Source organism: Lycorma delicatula, chromosome 4, assembly GCF_047948215.1.
Source record: "Lycorma delicatula isolate Av1 chromosome 4, ASM4794821v1, whole genome shotgun sequence".
NCBI classification, from domain to species: Eukaryota; Metazoa; Arthropoda; class Insecta; order Hemiptera; family Fulgoridae; genus Lycorma; species Lycorma delicatula.
Genome location: NC_134458.1, coordinates 174,665,555 through 174,686,290, shown reverse-complemented (window position 1 = coordinate 174,686,290; position 20,736 = coordinate 174,665,555).

The following is a 20,736-nucleotide window of genomic DNA, read 5'->3' as shown; positions in this document are numbered from 1 at the left end:
TATTAATATATTTTGTTTATTCCTAAAAAGGCATTTCTTATTGTTAAAGTATATTGGATTTTTCATTTATTGTTTACAACAATCAGATAAAATTTATCCCTCTACCTCAAGCCCTTACTGTACAATTCTCCAATACCATCTTAACCATTAATTGATATTTTTAAGAGTAATCGAAATATCCAGTTTCAAATTATATAACTTTCAATGCCGTATATTCGATTCCTAATATAATAGTAATAATAATAACAATTTGTTCTCATCCGAGTTTAATAAAAAATCATTGTTGAAATTACTGAAAAACAGAGAGATTACAGGAAATATATATATTTTAAATTTCTGAGGGTTGCACCCATTTTTTATTACTCAAAAATTACTTTTTTAAATGGATTTTTTCACTACATTTTGTACTTGATTGAAATATTCATTTGACTAAACTTAGAGTGCTTAGTTTTTTAAAATCTGTTTAATATGTTTCTTTGAATACAACATTTTTTTTTATTCAAATGTACAATAGCCCCATCTCTGACGCGGACACGGTACGTTATGTAGGGTTATATCTAGATCTTCGATTGACCTGGAAGGATTACGTCAGATAGAAAGAAGCCAACTGAATGCTAAACTTGTACGAATGAACTGGCTCCATGGTATACGGTCTTATTTGTCCTTGACGAATAAATTGTTGCTGTGTAAGGTTTTCCTGAAACCAACACAGCAGTCTCCCGTACAGAGTACGGAAGATTACTTGGAACAGTAAGTTGAAATCATTCCCGGATTTAAAAAAAGGTGCTTTGAATGGTATCAGAGACTCCATGGTTCGCTAGGAATGATAATCTGCACATGTGCACCGTTATCTTGGGAGTGCCACGTGTTTGTGAGGAGATACGAGGACCAGTAGGGAATATATAGCTGGACAAGCATTTGAATCGTCTGGCGTAGTAAGACGATTGAGATGGCTACATATACTGGACCTCGCTGATCTTTGAGGGCATGAATGATCATTGGAATGCATGACTCGCGGGATGATATAGTGGTTATTATATCAAAGATAGTTTAAAGTTTAAGAATCTATACTGCAATTTGACACATGTAGAAATTTTTGGTTTACTCTTGAGTCGATGGTCTGATTCTCTGCTGAGAATTCGGTGTCATTATTTTGTGACTATTGTTTTTATCAGCTTACTTTTTAAATGCATTTCCACTATACATTTTGTATTTAAGTATTTATGTGGTGTAAGTGAGAACGTGTCCGATCCGTAACCATGCACACATCGGTTCGAACGACTTCATATACATTTTGTATTTAATTAAAATATTCATGAAACTAATCTTAGAGTGAACAATTTTTAAAAAAAATTAATTTAATACGTTTCTTAAAAAAAAAAAAAATGTCAACTCTACAATACTTTCATCCCTGACATGGACATGGTACAGTACCTAGGAATATATCTACAATTTAAATTAGTCCTAAAGTTTAAATCTTAATTTAGAGAAGTTTGTCTTAGAAAAAAACAAATAGATTTTTCACATTTTTAAAAAAAATAATTTTGTAATAAAATTTCAATTCAATTAGGACATAGGTATTGAAACAGAAAAAACCAATAGAATTACATGGATCATGAAAGAGAACGGAGAGTATTCTAGGAAACATTTTTTTAATATTTTTTTAATCGAAATCCTAACGGCATGCTGATTCAAGGTTATGTTTGCTTCTTCTACTATCATACAGGAACGGTGCTTCAAAACGAATGTAATAAAAAACTAGTTACCTCAAAGGTAAATTGAATTTTATCAATACAGGATTGCCCGTATATCCCCTGATTTAAGAGTTATAGTAGGTTTTAGAGTTGTTTTTGCGAACACTGTTAAGACTCGTATTTCAAGTGACAATAAAATAAATGCTCTCTGAAAAATTTAATTAAATTTTAAATCTGTTATAAACTGGATTTTTTTTTAACGTAACATTAAATTTTTATTTAGTGTCCTTTTGTCTAGATAAAAAATCACTTACTAAAAGTAAGACAGGAGTAAAATAATACAGTTGTGTTAACCTATTAATTAATTTGTTTTGTAATCTTAAATTTTCATTTTTCTACAAATCCTAAAAAAAATATTTTCCACATCATAAGTAAATAATGTTACTTAGAACGAGAAATCCAAGTTTGTATCAGTTCGAAGTAAATAAACCTAGAGAGTGACACTGACGGAATAATGTTAAGCTCTTATAAATTAAATAAATTCATGATATAAGAAAATCTAAGAGAGAGATTTAAATTAAATTTAGTTAAAACAAAACGATTGGCCGTGGATTTTGACGCGATTTAAACTTCTGATATTAAAGAAATATTCATAGATAAAAACAGAATAACATGGAGTAAAATTTCGTCAAATGTGTTTGCCAGTTATCCATTAAGCACAGCTTCCCTTAAAAAATAACATTTTAATTATTCAGAACATTCGAGACATTACATAAGAAGACAGCCATCTCATCAAAATTTGAAATAATTCCCAAACAATTTCAGTTGGAATGCTAAAGAGCGCAGATTATAAAAGTGGACAAAATTTCTGCCAAACCGTATAATAATATTTTACCTAAGTTTGGCTAAAATATGTAACATTTTTGAATGTTTATTTATAAATAGAATAAAATACATATTTTCGATCATTCCGGTATAAATTAAATACTATAGATTAGAAAAGTGCACATATTTACGAGAAAAAAGGAATTTTTACAGTTTTAGCAAAATTAAGTGCCATTATTAATAAAAGATCTTTACTTTATTACAATTAAGAAAATAATTTACAACACCTGAAAGACAAACATATAGAAAAAAATTCCTTCTTCTATTTTAAATAATATTAGGAAAGATTTTAATGAAATCAAATGTCAGTAATGCAATAATCGGACTTCTTCTGTTAGGTACAACCACTGAAATTTATTAATTACCAGTAATATTCTATTAAGTAGGATATCCTGCACTTGAATTAAAAATTGATAAAAAAGATTTTTTGTTTAATGTTAATTGTATAGCATAATCTGTAATTACTGTGGGTAACCTGAATACGAAGATGTCCACCATTTTCTGTTCTAAAAGTTTTACATTCTGGTTACTTCTACACCACATGAATTTGCATAAATATGAGTCCAGTAACGCGCAGTTTGTTCCTAACTCACATTTATTTCGTAATATAGGGTAAGTCCGCAAAATTCTACAGTTTTCGTATTATCTTCCGTTACGGATGTCTAAGATGTTAAGCGTTTGATTAACAATATAATATTGAAAACAAACATAGAATGTTAAAAATTTCACTTATATTTAAATATTTTTAAAAGTGAACATATTTGAAATTGTTATTTCTGTTAACAGAAATTACATTTTAGTAATTATAAATTCATTAAAAAATTCAGTTAAATTAACGAGAAAAATATTATTTAGTATCGAGAAATATCCAAATAAATTTAGAAACAGATAAATGGAGGGGAAACTAAAATCAAGATTCAAGCACCTGTTTGTCTTGAAGAGATGAAGGTATATATATATATATATATATATATATATATATATGTTCCTTCCTCTCTCTAATGTTTGGCGTCGTATGTGGGTGGGTGAGATAGATAAGAGTGACTGATTTGAAAGGACATCAGCTGTTTTTCGGCTTGATCTCTTTTTATTCACCCTTGAGTCAATAGTATTCACCTTTAGTCTCTTGAGTATTTTTTGGACTTACAATATTCCTAATTGATTTGGAAGAAACTCATTTCAACTTTTTCACTGCTTATCTGTTAGGTGATCTAATATATATATATAATTTATATATAATACAAATACATATCTTACTTAAAAATATTACCTTTAGTTAACCAATCAAATATACAAACTAATAAATTAAATACACAACGTTTCACTTAGAATTCTCTAAGCTTCCTCAGGCGACAATACACATTCATGCACAGATCATCCAAAATTCTCTTACATACTAAGAAATTAACTGGTCTACCCATCCTAGATAACAATATTTTATCTCCATCCTCGTTGTAATAGATTCCCCGCATACAGAGAAATTAAAAGGGATCCGACCAATAAATTACAGCTAGAAAACAATAAAATAGCCAAAAAGTTGTCTGCACGTGGGTATATAACAAAAGAAGAAGCGAAACTAATACGTATCAACAACGCGATACCGCCAAGAATCTACAGTCTAATAAAATTACATAAAAATGATTATCCTATAAGACCTATACTAAACTGCATACAAAGTCCGACGTACAAGCTCTCCAAATTTTTGGTTAAAATATTATAACAAATATCGGAAAAAATAAATACAACATTAAAGATTCATGGGAATTCCACAAATTTATTAATAAGCAAATAATACCCACATACCACAAATTAGTTTCATTGGATGTAATTTCATTATATTCCAGCATTCCGTAGAATTTAAAAATTGAAGCTATAGAAAGCAAATTGAGTAAAATTGGAAAAATAACAAAGATTAAAAAACCAAAATTTATAGAATGTATAAATATTTGCATAGATAATATTTATTTTAAATTAAAAAAAAATTATACGAACAAGTTTAACGATGGGTTTAGCGATAGGGTCACCAATCTCAGCCTGCTTAGCAAAAATAATTATGATATGTTAAGAAAATAAACTATTAGAGAGATTAAATAGTAAGGTTTCATTCTATAAAAGATACATAGATGACATTCTAGTGTATGTACATGAACCGGATATTGATGTAATATTAAAAGAATTTAAACTATTTAATGAACATATACAATTTACAAAGGAAGTTGAGATTAATAGTACAAACCTTTTGGATTTAACAATAACTCATTTCGAAAAGAAAATATCAACAAAATGGTATATAAAACCAACATCTTCAGGCAGATACCTAAATTTCTACATAAAAAATCAGTAGTCATGAATCTTGCAAACAGAGTAATAAAATTTACAAACCCCGAAGATAGACCGGAATATATAAAATAAGCAAAATATCTACTAATAAATAATAATTATCCGGAAAATATTTTAAAATACAATTTATAACATTATAATAATATATCAGCTAACTATCCTAATAAAAATTATAAGAGTGACAATTATGCTGCCTTACCATACGTTGCAGATCTGTCAGAAGAGATAAAAAATTGCTACAAAAGAATTTCGCAAAGCCCATCAAAATTACAATCTGTATGATATATTTTCTAAAAGCAGCAAATACGTTAATTTAATTTAAAAAATCATATTTATATTGTAAATTTAGTTTTAAAGAAAATAAGGTTTAATGTTTGTAATCTTTAAGAAAAATATGTGCATTGTAAAGGTTTCAATACACAATAAATAGCAATCAGGTTATATAGAGATAACTACCTAAAGTTAAAATGAGTAGGGGGATCTATTACAACAAGGGTGGGGATAAAATATGTTATCCAGGATGGGTAGACCAGTTAATTCTCTCTATGTAAGAGAATTTTGTATGATGTGTGTATGAATGTGTATTGTCAACTGAAGAAGCTTAGATAATTCTAAGTGAAACGTAGGGTATTTAATTTATAAGTTTGTATAGTTGATTGGTTAACCAAATAAATTAATAAATGTAATATTTTTAATAAAATACGTCTTTTTATTATATTTAATTCTATCCAATCAAGAGGAAAATAAACCTAAATAAATTACATTTAAGTTAATATTCGTATATATATATATATATATATATATATATAACCAGAAATATTTTTGCTTGATCAATTAATTCAATAAATATACTCACAGAGAAAATTGAACGTGGGAATATGAAAATGGAAATTTTTGTAGCGTATGAAAAATGCCATGCATGATCGGGATTCAAACTGAGAACTTCCGAACAAAAGAGAGGATATACCACTTTACCACGAAGACAGGCGAATTTCGAAAAAAATAGTAGATCAGCCAGTGAACAGTATATACCTCACCCATTTAAGGCTAAATTTAATAAATTAATTTCTTCAACGAAATTCAATAAATAAAATGAAAATTTTAATAAACTACTAAACGAAATTTTCGATTGTAATTGATTGAAAAAAATTTATCTATTAAAAAAAAAGTGATTTCATATGCAATATCGGTTCCTATTACACCAGGTATCACAAATCGATACCTGTTGAGCAGGTACTTCCCGCTACAGTTACAATTTTTTTTATTTTCCTAAAATGCTATGGATAGAAAAACGACAAAAAATAAGTTTATTGAAAATCAATGTAAAATTAAATTTTTAATAGAGATAAAAGCATGATGCTAAACAATAGTCTCAGACTCATTATTTAGGTTTAAGGATGAAGTAAAATGTGAAGAGCAAGGTATCTAATGCGAAGTCACAGGGCGTTAGATTCTAAATGGTGGTATTTTCAGAGTAGGTCACATCAGGAGTGAAGAGAAAGATCACTTATTGACGGTTTGGTAATGAAAACTTCCCCTTCAACTCTCCTTTCTGTGACCATCGTTTGGAAAAACATACTAGCCGCCATTTTGAAATAGAAAATACGTATGCCATTCTCCATAATAGCAAGTTATTGTACAATAAAATTCTTTAAAAGTTTGCGACATAATCTTTTGTCATTTCATCACTAACTATACATAAACTACAAATATATCATATTAAAACGGAATACGCTTTCAATATCGTTAATAATTACTGAAATTTCTAGTAATATACGTAGTACTTGTTTTGGTTATACTTCAATCGTTAAAAATATGGCGCATTAAAGCGTTAATGTCAAAGCGAAATGAATATCGCATTCAGAAAAAATAATCAAATATTTATGTAGGATATTAAAAGAATTACTATAATAACTCAGTAATTGTTCACAGTAGAAGGATATGTATTCAGTACGGGAATATGAACGAAGGATGCGAATGGTATAATAAGAAATACGAGTGAAAAATATTTGAAAATAAGTAAAGAAATAATTTTTTGCTTTATAAATATGAGAAAAATATATGTTCTGAAACAGTAAAAAAGTAGAATATAAAGGACAAATTAAGCGAGTGATTTAAGTAATTTAAAAATAAAGATAAGTAGTAAAGTAAGAGTATTATATTCCGAAACGTGTTTGAAGATATGGCTAAAAATAACATTTTTACAGGACGGTGAAGGGATCGTAATACAAACGATTTTTGAGGAAGGAAAATAAATTATATTAAGTATGCATATAATATAATGTCATTAAGAGATGAAGTACAGAATTTTCTGTATATATTTTCAAAATTAGAAGATGTCACAATATACGAAGTTATTCTAGATCGCACGACAATCTCGCGGGATGTGAATCAATTGCCAAAAACAAAAATTTCATATAAAGTTAATATAGGTCGGAAAACGGGTTGTTAGAGAGTTTAGGCTCTCAAAACATTTAGTCTTGCTTTGTACTACTTCCACATTAAATTAAACCGTATTAAAATTCTTGGGGTACCAATGGAGATATAGATTTGGTGTTTCCTTATGGTATTTGATTTAAGAAATTGAATAAAAGTGTTCCCAGATCTCAGTCTTACTAAGGTTTTAAGAAAAGCGGGTTAAAACAAGGAAATATTTGTCAGAAAATACACTTAATATTCACTATTTAGGAAACGAATCTTTGGTCGATTACTTACAAAAAGTCATTAACAATATTGATTTGATAACTTTTATTCAAATATTCTTGACAAAAATATGAACCCACACATAATATTTCGGTTATAAATTTTTTTATGTAGATACAAACATCTGATCTACAATATTTTGTATGTGTGAAGATGTATGTATTTATGCTGGCTAAGATCTATCTGGTAATCTCAAGAATTTATTAATTTATAATTATTAAAATTTGCTTTGTGAAGCTTCTTTGTTAGTTTGAATGATTATTAATGTTTTTAAACATCAATAGAAGGGTGCAGAAAACAGCAAAAATTAGGTTTAGAAATATCCTATGAAAAAACAGAAATAGAAAAAAAGAAGATGAAAAAACAGAAGAGTAGAAGACAATTTCTTCTGCAGTTCTTATCATCGATAAGACAAAATAAAAAAAGTAAAAAGATCATCAATCGACAAAAAATACACATATACAAAGTAAGCAAATTAAGTATGTTGGGGATATTATAATATCAATTGTACTAGAAAAAGACGGGAATAAAAGTAGGATTCGTAAAATGGAAACACCTTATATAATGACAGAGGATGTTTTCAACAAGAAATTCTTAAGCGATAAAAGTAAACTATGACACTAAAAAACAGTAATTTGCCCAGAAGCCTTACATGGAAGTGAGTGTTTAGGAAATTTTTAAGTAAGATATGTAAGGAAGATGTTTGGACCGAAAAGAACAGAGAAAGGTTATTGGCTAAAATCTAACAAAGAAATTTTCCGAGAAACAAAAGATTTAGAAACGGAAATGCGGAAAACAGCAATGAGGTTTTTTGACCATATTAATAGAATGAGTGACAATATACTTACAAAACAGTTATTTAACTTTTACAAAGATAGAGTGGAACGGGAAATAAACCAAGACCTAGTAAAAGTAAATAAATTGGAAAAATAATTTAAAAATTTCGAAAAACAGTTGAAAGTTTTGCAAACTAGATGAAAAGGAAAAACCAAAGAACTCCAAAAAATTTACAGAAAAGCAAAAACAAGTACTCTCGGAAAGAAGAAATAAGTACTGAAAACAACGGAAAGAAGTGGAAAAGAAGAAAGAAAATGATACGAGATCTAAAAAGATCTAATCGAAAGAAGAAGAAGGCTGTTAAATTTGAAAGTTATTTTAAATTAAAAAGTATTAATATTTTAAGACAATATTTTAACAGAAGATTGGAAATATGAATACAAAATATAAACAAGAATAATTATGGAAAAAACGCATTTAGTAAAAATTTGTACATATATGGAAATTACAATCTAGCACATATACAACAATTTATGTAAACATAAACACTCCCAAGTAAAAATGGCCTAGTTTATCGAAACTACCTTTTACTTGTATATATTTTCTAGAAACATATCCACAAGTAAAATTAAACTAAATATCTTGGTATGTAGTCATAATTTTATGAAATATAGCTTTTATAAAAATAAATGAAGTTATAAAAAAAACCAGTATTTTACTGATAATAAAAGCTTGTTTTTTGTTTTTATTAAAAGTTAATTTGCATTATTCACATTTTTGTTAAAAGTTTTTACTTGAGAAGTGTCTATACGTTATATTAAAACAAGAAACAAAAAATAAAACAATAACAAGGGAAGTAATAAAAGAAAATTAAATTAAATTATAATAATATATCTTTAAATTTTATTAATTTTACACTTGCTTACTCTATTAACTAAAATACGAAAATGAAAAATAATAAATTTTATCACAGTTGTTTGTTTTAAATATTATTAATACACAATTAAAATTGTACGAATAAAAAATGCAATTTTAAAGCTTTCTTGTAATAAAAATATAACTTATAGTGTAAAATGTAATAAAGACCTAAGTTTTATTACAATGAACAATTTATACATTCAAGAATGAAAAAACTTCTGTTTAAGAAAATGATGCAGGGAAAAAGTTAACGAGAAATTTCATTACAACATTAATCAGACTATGTAGCTATCAAGCTCCAAAAAAATTTATTATAATATTTTACTTTAATAATAAAATTATTTATGACTTTAAATCACTGAAATATAGAATATTAAAGAATTTTTCTTTATTATTTCTGCCGCAAAAAGTAATTTTTAACATACGAGATAAAAGACTTTGTTCAAATCGTTATAAAATTAATTATACATTAGGGTATAGATCATATCAGGAATGAGTAGTTGATAGATGAATAATTGAGTACGCCAAGGATAAAAATCTTATCCATTATTTTCTTGGAAGAATCAAGAGAAACTATTTTACAAAATCTTCATCAGAGAAGCTCCAAAAAATACAATAAAGGAAGACTGATTAAATTCAATATTAATACTTAAAAATAATTCATGCATGAAATAACCGTAACGTAAATATATATATATATATATATATATATATATATATATATATATATATATATATATAACCTATAAAGTATATTTTTAAAAATAACAGAGGCAATAATAAACTTGAACCTTGTAGTATACGTAACAAACAAAATACGTAAAAAAAGATAGAATTGTTATCATAATGAAACATTTTAATATGAATTATTTATTCAATATCATACCACAGTATACAAAGGAGTTTTTTCATTTTAATTGACAAATCATGAAATGCTGGTATAATTTATGTGTAATTTATAATTTCAAATTGCTCTTGATGAAATGAATACTTCGAAAGCGCTACAATGGGTAAGTCAGATGGTTTTAATCATTAAATTAATATATATGTATACAGAATATGTAGGACACAAAAAAATATTTAATCAAAAATATTCCATTTTATAATTATTCAGGTAAAAACAACCATTTTACAATATTATGATAATGTATTTCTTAAAATAAAGCAAAATACAAAACACTAACCCAACGTTTCGCCTTCAATGCAAGGCTTTATCAAGTTCATCATGTTATGTTGATAAAGCATCGTAATTATCAAATCACACGTATAGTGTGTAGTGTACTATAAAATCACTTATTCAATTATGCATTCATTTTTGTTTTTAAATATTATATTAGAAGATCAACTCCCAGTCTACGAGCATAAAAATAAGCTTATTTTGTGGTTGTAATACCAAAGGTTGTAAGCAGGCCTCGTTGGATGCCATCGATGTAAAAGCCTCGGTACTACTTCCTACTTCAGTCCTACTTCGTTGCCCTCTGAACTAGCTAACCGAATTCACGGAAGCACGAACCCCGCGCCTAGTTCTACATTTTAAGTATGCTATTTGTGAATAAATGTCTCATAATATTCGAGGCAATTTCAGTAAATAACATACCACACGAAATTTTCTCAACAACCGACTTTATTCCTAGTTCCCTTAGTGAACACAACTTTATAGTTCGAAACTCTAGTTTGATTACAACTACGTACTCCGATCTGGTCCACCAAGGAGAGGAGGGCAGATCTCCTACTCTACTCAGCTCCCTCGCAGATTCCAGCGTGACATTTATTTTAACACATAAAACTACCATCGTCGAGATGGCATTACACCTCACGGCTGCATGAGAAACCATGCCCTCGGCAGTGCAGTCGTTGTTCCGTCGACAGAAAATACACTAATAATCACCATACTTGCTTCTAACTAACCAACTAACCGTGGCTCGATGACAACACGCCCACCTCCAGTCATTAAACTGTCCAGGCAGTCCCTAGCCAGCCGGGGTACTACGCTAAAGCTGTTTTGCTTTGTGTGAGAAAAACGAGGAAGCCAACGACTATAGTCCATTCTCTGCGGACCTGTCAGTTGAGCCGCAGATCAAGAAAGGAGTTTACTCTCAACAAGCTTCCTAACAACTCTGGTACGTTCAACCTCGTTCTAGGGACAATCATAAAGGACATGGTTCACAGTATCATCAACTCTACAGTCCGGGCATAAGTCCGAATCAACCAAACCAAACCTAGCCAAACTATCCCTAAAGGCACCGTGTCCCAAAAGGAATTGAGTTATGTACCGATTGAGGTAAACCCACCTAATAGCTTGCAAACCCCTAACATCTAGGAATATACCATGCGTGTATCGACCAGTAGAAGATTTATTCCACCTAACTTGTTAAGAGTCAAAACTCTGGTCTTCAATCTCTCGCATACGCTTAGTAGTAAAACACCCCTCCTTCTCACAGTTATACCGCTTACTACGGTCCGTAGCTAAAATGTCAATTGGTTTCATGTCGGCGATCACAGAAACTACCTTTGGCAAGATAGTTCTGTAGCCCCCGACAACAGCTACCATAGAAGATGCTGGGCTCGTAATAAAATATCCCTACAACACTGAAACTGTAGACGATGAGCCTAGACGGGGGCAGCGTACAACATCATGGCTTCGCAGACACCTTTGTAAAGAATATGCATGGTACCAAATTCAACCTCCAATCGTGATATGTGACTAAGAAAAACACCAAAGAAGGCATCAATAGCCTTCCTTGCGACAAACTGAAGGTGCTTCTTGAATTGAAGCCTCTCATCAAGGATTACACCCAGATGCTTCTGAACGATTACATACTTAATTGAAAGGCCGTCTATCACGACACCCGGGTCGTGATAGACGGGTCGCTGGTAAACGATCTATAAGAAACATCATAGTGGGTTTCTGCGCACTGAAAATCATCTTATGCTGAATGCTCCACAACCTTACTACCTTACAAGCCTGACCTGCTCTGAATTCTATCTCAACTGCGAGATTGCCTCGACCAGCAGCAACCCATCGTCAGCATAAGACACGATTCTGCAGCCACTGGGCAACCTCAACCGCATCAGAGAGTCGAATTCAACGATCCAGACGAGAGGACCTAAAACACTGCCCTGCGGACAACCTTTCGACAGGGTCTTACTTTTAAACTGCCGTCATGAAGGACAACGGTTCTATTTCTGGAATAGCTCAATCTCATTTTACGTGCAACCACGCTGCTGCAACTGAAAAAAATTTATTAAATTCGAAACAATTTATTGAAGGCCCCGGATATGTGCAAAAAGACGACGAGTCCATATTTTCACTCGCTGGTCGAACTAAATTCATTACCCATAGAATAGTGTTCTCTGTGCCCTAGCCAGGGCGAACACCGTACTGGTCGTCCATTAGCGAACGATTAGAAGTCAACCTACTATTAATACGGAGGTACAAGACCTTCTCGAAAACCTTACTTACAACAGGCATGAGCGTCAGAGGCCGGTAAGAAGAAATTACAGTACAGTGGGGTCCTTGCCGTCACCTTTGAAGAGCAGTTTCAACTCACCACCTTTCCACCATGGTGGAAAATATCCAGCAAAAAGAATCCTTTTAAAAACCCTAGTCAGGAGATCAAGAATCATTGGCAACGTGCGAACAAGGAGTTCCGCTGTGATACAATCATATCTGGGGGCTTTATTCCTACCCAAACTACTAATCACTTGGCAAACTTTCGCCTCGGTAATCGCAGAAGTGTGATTCTCAGAGTAAAAACCTACAACTTCCCTTCGGACACGTTGATGTTATGAGATGTCACAAATCATAGTATCATCTGGAAGCAGATCATTCATCAGAAGGTTGAAACACGATCATTATGTATTACACCTCCATCCTGGGTCGAGGATAAAAAAAAGCGCCAGGAATCACGCTAAGAAGACCTAACGTTATGAAAATACACGGTCCTTTTCCGACGATAGTCCGCAAGCAAGGCTGCATGTCAATCAGGATCATCTTCACGTTGGGCGGCTGTCGTGAGCCGGCTCACAGTCCGCTTCATCGCAGTTAATTCCCGAGTCCACTATCCAGTTACTCTCTTCCGACCTGTACCTCTGAGAATTGAATGATCAGCGGCTTCGACTACCGCAGAAGAAAATTTCTCTGCCAAATTTCTCTAACGGGAGCTCGGCCAGTCTTTGAGCAAAAACGCGAAGCCAGGCCTGTTTGAAAACTTGGGCCAATTTACCCGCCTGTGCAGAAAACGCCCCTGCTTAACAGGGACGTACTCCTTATAGATATCGCGCAGCCCACCTACCAAATCAAACATTATTAGTCGATGATCGCTCACGCAATCATCAACTACAAACCAGTTCTGAATCCTACCAGGAACATCTTTGCCATTGGTAACATCGATGTTGGTACCACGGAAGGCCTTCCACCCATCGACCGCTCCGACGAAAGTAGACAATTCCCCGGCAACATTAAAGACATCAAAATTATGCTGCGCGATGAAACCTTCGATTAATTTACTACTAACATCCGTGATCCCACTGTGCCAAGGAGGCGATTTGGCGTTCTCATCAGCCTCTATCAGAACTGGAAAACCAGCTACTAGCCTAACAATTCTATCCTAATTATCAAAATTCTGTTCAGGGGAATTCCTGTACTAAAAGTTCGAACTAACACCGACAAGGTTAAACCATCCATAACAAGCTTGACAACGAAATGGTGGGTGTCAGAGAGACCTTCCGTATGAAGCCGCTATCTAAAGACTTTCTACACAGAACGGCGGAATTACTGTCATCAAAGAAAAACTTCTTTCAACTTGGGAAACCTGGCAGATCACGCTTGATCACGTACGGGTGTTGTTGAAGAACTGCATCAAGACTCCGTTTTTTGACAATCTCAACTTGGACTACACAGGTACCCTGGGCATTTAGTTGACCAAACCAACCATCAAGTGTTGAAATAAATCTCAACCGCTCTCATGTAGCATCCATACTCCTTGCTATTTACTGAGTGCCTATGACTTTTGCGAAACGTTTTACAGTTGACGCAAATCGGAGCGTCTTTTTTCTGTAAAGAATCATCACGCTTGTGGCCTTCCTCGCCACAATGCGCGCAGACCGACGCATATTTGCAGAATTTGGCCCTGTGGCCGAAGTGACAATATTTAAATAATCGCTGCATGTCAAGATATTCCTTGAAGCGACAGGATGCAAAGTCAACGAAGATCCTACCCTCAGACACGAATTTCTATTGGAAACCAGCACCTAGCTCAAAGACTCCGTGATACAGTGGGGCATCATGCTTTCCAGTTTCGAAGCTTATCCTACACTCCTTAGCGAACACAGCCTCATCCAAGTCGGTGTTCTGCTGTTTAATGAGAGACAGAACATCCGCATCAGAGAGGCTCCAATCTACGTCATACACTATGAGACGGGGCCTACGTTTTCGCTTCGGATCGACTTTGAACACAAGCTTTTGAACCACGAGTGACTCCATGATAACCCAGACAGTTTCCTTATTCTCAGCTACTACTACCAGTTCTTTACTGGTCTCCTTAATGACCCTAATTTTTAGGTTCTTCTGGTTGTCAGAAAGGACAACCTGGAAGTCCCGTTTCAAGTCCATGCTGGTTATGGTCGACCCCTCCGTCTTGTTCACAAACAGAACCTCAGGCTTTTTGCAGTAACAACATATTAAATTTGACATTTTAACCTAGCTACAGTTAACCTAAAATCCATTTTACGGATTATTCATTGATTTACGTTAAAACATCTTAGCTGTAGTTTGGTGTTTCAATTATTATTTTAACATATGTTTATTTAATTCAATAATGAACGTTTCCCTCATATTTAATTCTTATGTATCCTCATTAGTGGTTTTACAGTCTTCAACACTTAACTGTATGTATATTTTAACACTAATGAAAAATACCTCATTAAAAATTATTATTTTTTAAATATAGAACAGAACTGTCGGAATTCTTCCAATAAGTGAACTAAATTATTTTACTTCTATTAAATTGGAAGAGGATAGATGTTCTTTCTTTATATTTTAATGTCTTTCTTTTTATAAATATAAAAATAAATAAGGCAGAAAGATGAGGAATTATTAAAAATAATAGAAAATTAGTAAATAATATATGTAAAAAGAGTAAGAGAGAGAGAAATAAATAAATCGTTATTCTTTTCAAGTATTTACTACTTTTTCACATCAAAACACTTTTTTTATTTTTTTATATTTTATTCTAAAACTTCGTTTATGTATATAATATATGCATTTCGATAAAGAGGAAATGCAGAAACACAATTTTTTTAATAAAGGGGATGAAACAGAAATACACAAAGAGTATGTGCTTGCATACAGATCTCTACTAGTTGTACATTACTAAGTTCGGGTCATGTATAACACCGCATACAAATTACCTTGGATGTGGCTGGAATCTACTGAAATGGATGTGTGCATGTTTGTATGTATGACTAAAGAGAGAAAGATAAATGTAACGGAGTTAAAAAGGGAGGAGGAAATATAAAAAGAGAAAAGGAGATCCTTCTAATATTCAAATGAGAGAATAACTGAGAGACAGTTATATTGAGCGATAGAGAATAGAATAGGAGAGAGTAGATTGCGAAGAGGTCTTCTTATTGGATTTTGCTCCGAGTACAACGATGTGAGAATCAGCAAGCGAGCCTAAAGTAAATGCAATTTGATTGACACTGTTAAGCCTTAATATGGAGCATCGTAGTAGTTCTTCGTATTACGGTATTGTATCGCTTCTGCGTCTGGTAGTACCGCTTGCAATCTACTCGGTAGAAAGAGAAAGAGACACACCGGGTCTTGCATCATCCCCTACAACCGGTAGTAATCGGATAATATTCACTGTCATTCCCTTCCGATAGGTCTACATCCTATTGCCAACGTTCAGCACAGACACTCAGAAATACACATACATATTCAAAACACATTTCCTGTATGTAATATAGTCAGTTCTAAAATCCTATTATAATGGTAACTTAACGATTATCAATTTCTGGAAATCACCGAGGACCTAATTCCATTGTCATTATTACCTTACATTAAAATATATATGTCACCTTATAAATGTACAACATGAATCGCTCAGAAAACTGATAAATAATCCATAACACTTATTACTACAAAAGTAATTATTTGATTCATTAATGTTACATATTAAAAAAAAATAAATGAATAAAATAGTAATAAATAATTGCTAGAGATAGCAATGTTGTATAAAATATATTTGTATAAATATATAACCGCTGAAAATGATATTTTCTATTTGTATAGATTTACTATTCATACTATTTAATTCTTATTTAAATATATTTCAATTTATAAATAAAAAGAAAGTGCACAGTAACAGACGGGAACTGGATAATATTGAAATCAGAGCGGGAGATGAAGTATTGGAGCAGGTGGATAAATTTACATACTAATGCAGCATTATAACCGAAGACCTAAAAGGGTAATAACCCCTAAATTTGGTGTCTGAATACAAAAATTCGAAATCTATAAAATTTTAAAATATATTTAACTTACTTTATAATCTCCATTGTTTTTTTAATTGGTTGTAAAAATTTATTTCGTTATTATTATTACATACCATATATATTTAAAATATAGGAAGTCCGCAAAAAACGGGTATCAATTTTAAACAATATTGTTTCCAAATGATGCTAAGGCGAGAAACCTGTATTTTGATTAATACAAAATTAGACATACATAATATGACGTAGATAGCAAGCCTTTTTGGTATATTAGAAAATGTATTATTTTTGTTATGTTCAGGTAATTTTAATAAATGTTTTTTGGATTTTTGTATGAAAATATTTTGAATTTCAGAAATATATCAAGTATTATAAATACATCTAATATTATAACATAAAAAAACCTATTTCTAATAAATCTCATAAATAATCCTCAAAGTCGTCAGTATGAAGATCAAGATTTGAAAATGAAATATAAAAAAAATACAAATAAATAAATGTATGTGTGAAACTGATAATTTCCTACTTTTATGAAGCCGGTTAAAAGGCTTATAAAAATGGTAGCAATTCTGATTCTTTGCTATGTTTTTCCGAATTGACACTTGATTACTTCAAACATTAAAATTTTGAATTTTTAAACAATCACAAAAAAATTTCATATTTTATTCTTAATTCCTATTATTACATTTAGAAGCTTTTCTAAACAAAATTATATTTCAATAAAAATACAATAATAAAAAAAAAATGTTAAGCCGATAGGTAGAAAGAATTACAATTTTTAAAAATTTATAGATTTATAGTTAGTTATATTAATACCCTCCTATAACATTGTAAACTTTACCTTCAGTTAGAAGTCAAACTGAGGGTTTCATAGTTTACACACTTCCAAATACCACAAAATTCTAGGCATAGATGGAAGTGTTCACTTAGAAAATCTGAACCAGTCTTGGAGTGGTTTATTTGTTTTTGAAGTAAAACAACTTTTTGGAGATAATATTTGCAAATATTAACACAAATTATACGTAAAAGTTTAATCAAAGTTATCTTATAAATTTGTATGTAACTAAAGTTCTTCTGAGGATAAATCATCCTTTTTTCATCACAACCATTTTCCCTTACCTTGAATTTATTGTTCATTATCTTTCGATTCTTTGATTTTAGATCACATCCCTAACCTCATGTTAAGAATGGTGAGACTTTTAAAAATAGTATTAAACTTACCCTGGGATCATCTGGTTAGAGGAAGCTAACATCTGCCTACCTATGAACTTTCCTGTGGGCTCTATCCCTGCCTTATGGCTGTATAATAAATTTATTAGATTAGTTTTTTAACTCTTCCATTATATCTTTTTTGTTTTCCACCAATAAAATTTTAGCTTTTTCTACGTTAAGTGGTTTCTTAATTACAGTCTCACAAATCTAATAAATAAAAGAGAGAAAATAGATTCATCGAAACAACAAAGAAACACACACACACACACTTAAAACGGTGGTATTATGAATTACAGAATTTTTAAAATTACAAGTGGTGAACAAGAAATCAAATTCTCAAATAGTTTAAATTGATTTTTTTTTAATAGATATTATACAACAATAGTAAAAAATTTCAATAGTTATTAAATAGTCGAATACAGATGCACGGATTAAGATACAAGGTATTCGATAGCAGCATCGTATTGTTTCCTAAAATATCTTGGATGCTAATTTAAATTTACGAAGCCAAGCCGCATAGCACACACACTCTACAAGGATGTGGTATATCGACAGTTGGCAGTCGCAGCGAACACAAACGGGTGCATTGGACTAATTCATTGGTGTCCATGGGTAAGGTTTGTGTGCCTTATTAGCAAACGGCGAATAACAACCTCCCTCTCTCGACGGTTATTCCTGCATGATGAACTCCGTGGAAGCACAGTATCCTTGATGTGTCGGAGTTTATTATTTACTATAGCTGTCTAGTCATCTTACCACTTTCCTCGAAGAATGTGTTTAACAGTATTTAAACTGAATTGAAATAAAAAGAAGTTTATGATGAAAACTTGCAAGAAGAAAAAAAACAGAATTAATTGGCCGTAAATTAATGATATTTCAGGAAAGGTAAGGTCACCCACCGGGTTAGTCTAGTGGTGAATGCGTCCTCCCAAATCAGCTGATGTGGAAGTCGAGAGTTCCAGCTTTCAAGTCCTTGTAAAGGCAGTTTACTTTTTTACGGATCTGAATACTGGATCGTAGCTACCGGTGTTCTTTGGTGGTTGGGCTTCAATTAATCACACATCTAAGCAATGGTCGAACTGAGACTGTACAAGACTGCACTTCATTTACACTCGTACATATCATCCTCATTCATTCTTTGAAGTAATACCTTACGTGGTTCCGAAGGCTAAACAGGAAAAAGAAAGAAATAAGATAAGGTACTGCAAGAAGTATCTAACGCCTTGAAGAAGTCTGTTAAAACCAGCAATAAGTACTGTATTAAACGTTTTATCTGACGCCTTGAAGGTGTCAGTATGAACTAAGAATTATGTAATACAGTCCAAGTTGCGACTGTCATGTTGACGGATGAATTAAGTTATACAACAAAAATTATAATCTTTTATTTATGTTTGCATTTAAATTTTTTCTGGCTTTATAACTAAAACCAAGTATAATATAATAGGATAACAAACATTGAAAGTTAACTGCTTAAAAGGGGAAATGAAGTTTCATTTTTTATGATTTCCTATAAAGCTTTCAAAGAATCGCATTTTTCATAGTAAGTAGCTTACCTTTTTCATGAATTTCTCATAAAATAATTGTCATCATTCATGGCATACCCGTACCATTTTGTTATTTTTAAATTTTACACATACATGACGAGACCCACATTATATTCTATTCAAGTTTACTTACTCTTTTCGGATAGTTTTTTAATTTGTTAATTTTTCCACAAATCATATTTTCAGCTAATATCGGCTATTGAAACCAATCAGAAAACATTGAATCTATTATCTTAAAAAATTTCATAGATTTTATATTAAAAAATAGGAAAACTTACAATTATATATTAATAATTTAGTTTAAAATAAAATACCGTTCCTAAAGGTATCTATAATATATAATTATATTTTGTAACGCACTTAGTCAAAGTATGTTTTACTGTGAGTATATTTTAAATGAAATGTCTTTTTTACAGACGCGCTTTACAATATTTAGAAAAATCTTTTTCATAAGTTAACAATTTCTTTTTATTTTTTAATAAAGTATAGAAAATATTTTATTTATTTTTTTTAATTATTCTAAAAGTTAATTTTTCTTCGGCACGGGTATTTTAATGCATACAATTGTAAATTTTACAGAGTGAATAATTATGCAGAGTATAAATACATTTTTAATGTCATATACGTCTGTTAAAAAAACAAATTGTGTTTGATCATTTGAAATATCAGTAGCTTTAAATGAATTTTCTTTACCTTGAATAATAATGAATTATTAAAAAATAAATAAATTAAAAATAATCAAAATAATATTATTTTATTTATATAGAAACGAATTGAGTAACCTGATGTAATTAATTTGAATTTCTCAAAATACCTTTTGTTTTTGTCTTTTAAAGATTACGGATAATATTAAAGTTCTTAAATTGTAAATAAACATGTCCCGTAGGCTAAAAAAAAGCTAAACTTTTTAAAAAAAGTAATTTTCTTAAAAATTGAATAACATTTTCAGAATCCTGTTCAAATTTTAACGAAGTAATTATTGAAATGTTATTTTTGTCCCAGTAAATGAAACTTTTGAAAATAAATCAAAGGGGAATGTATGCATTGTAAAACATGCATTACATAAATAATGTAGAAGAGAAACCGCATTGCAATTCTACGGTGATTTTCACATTATTTTACATAACCAGACGCAATAGTGCTAATAAAATTTAAGTGACTTAAATTTT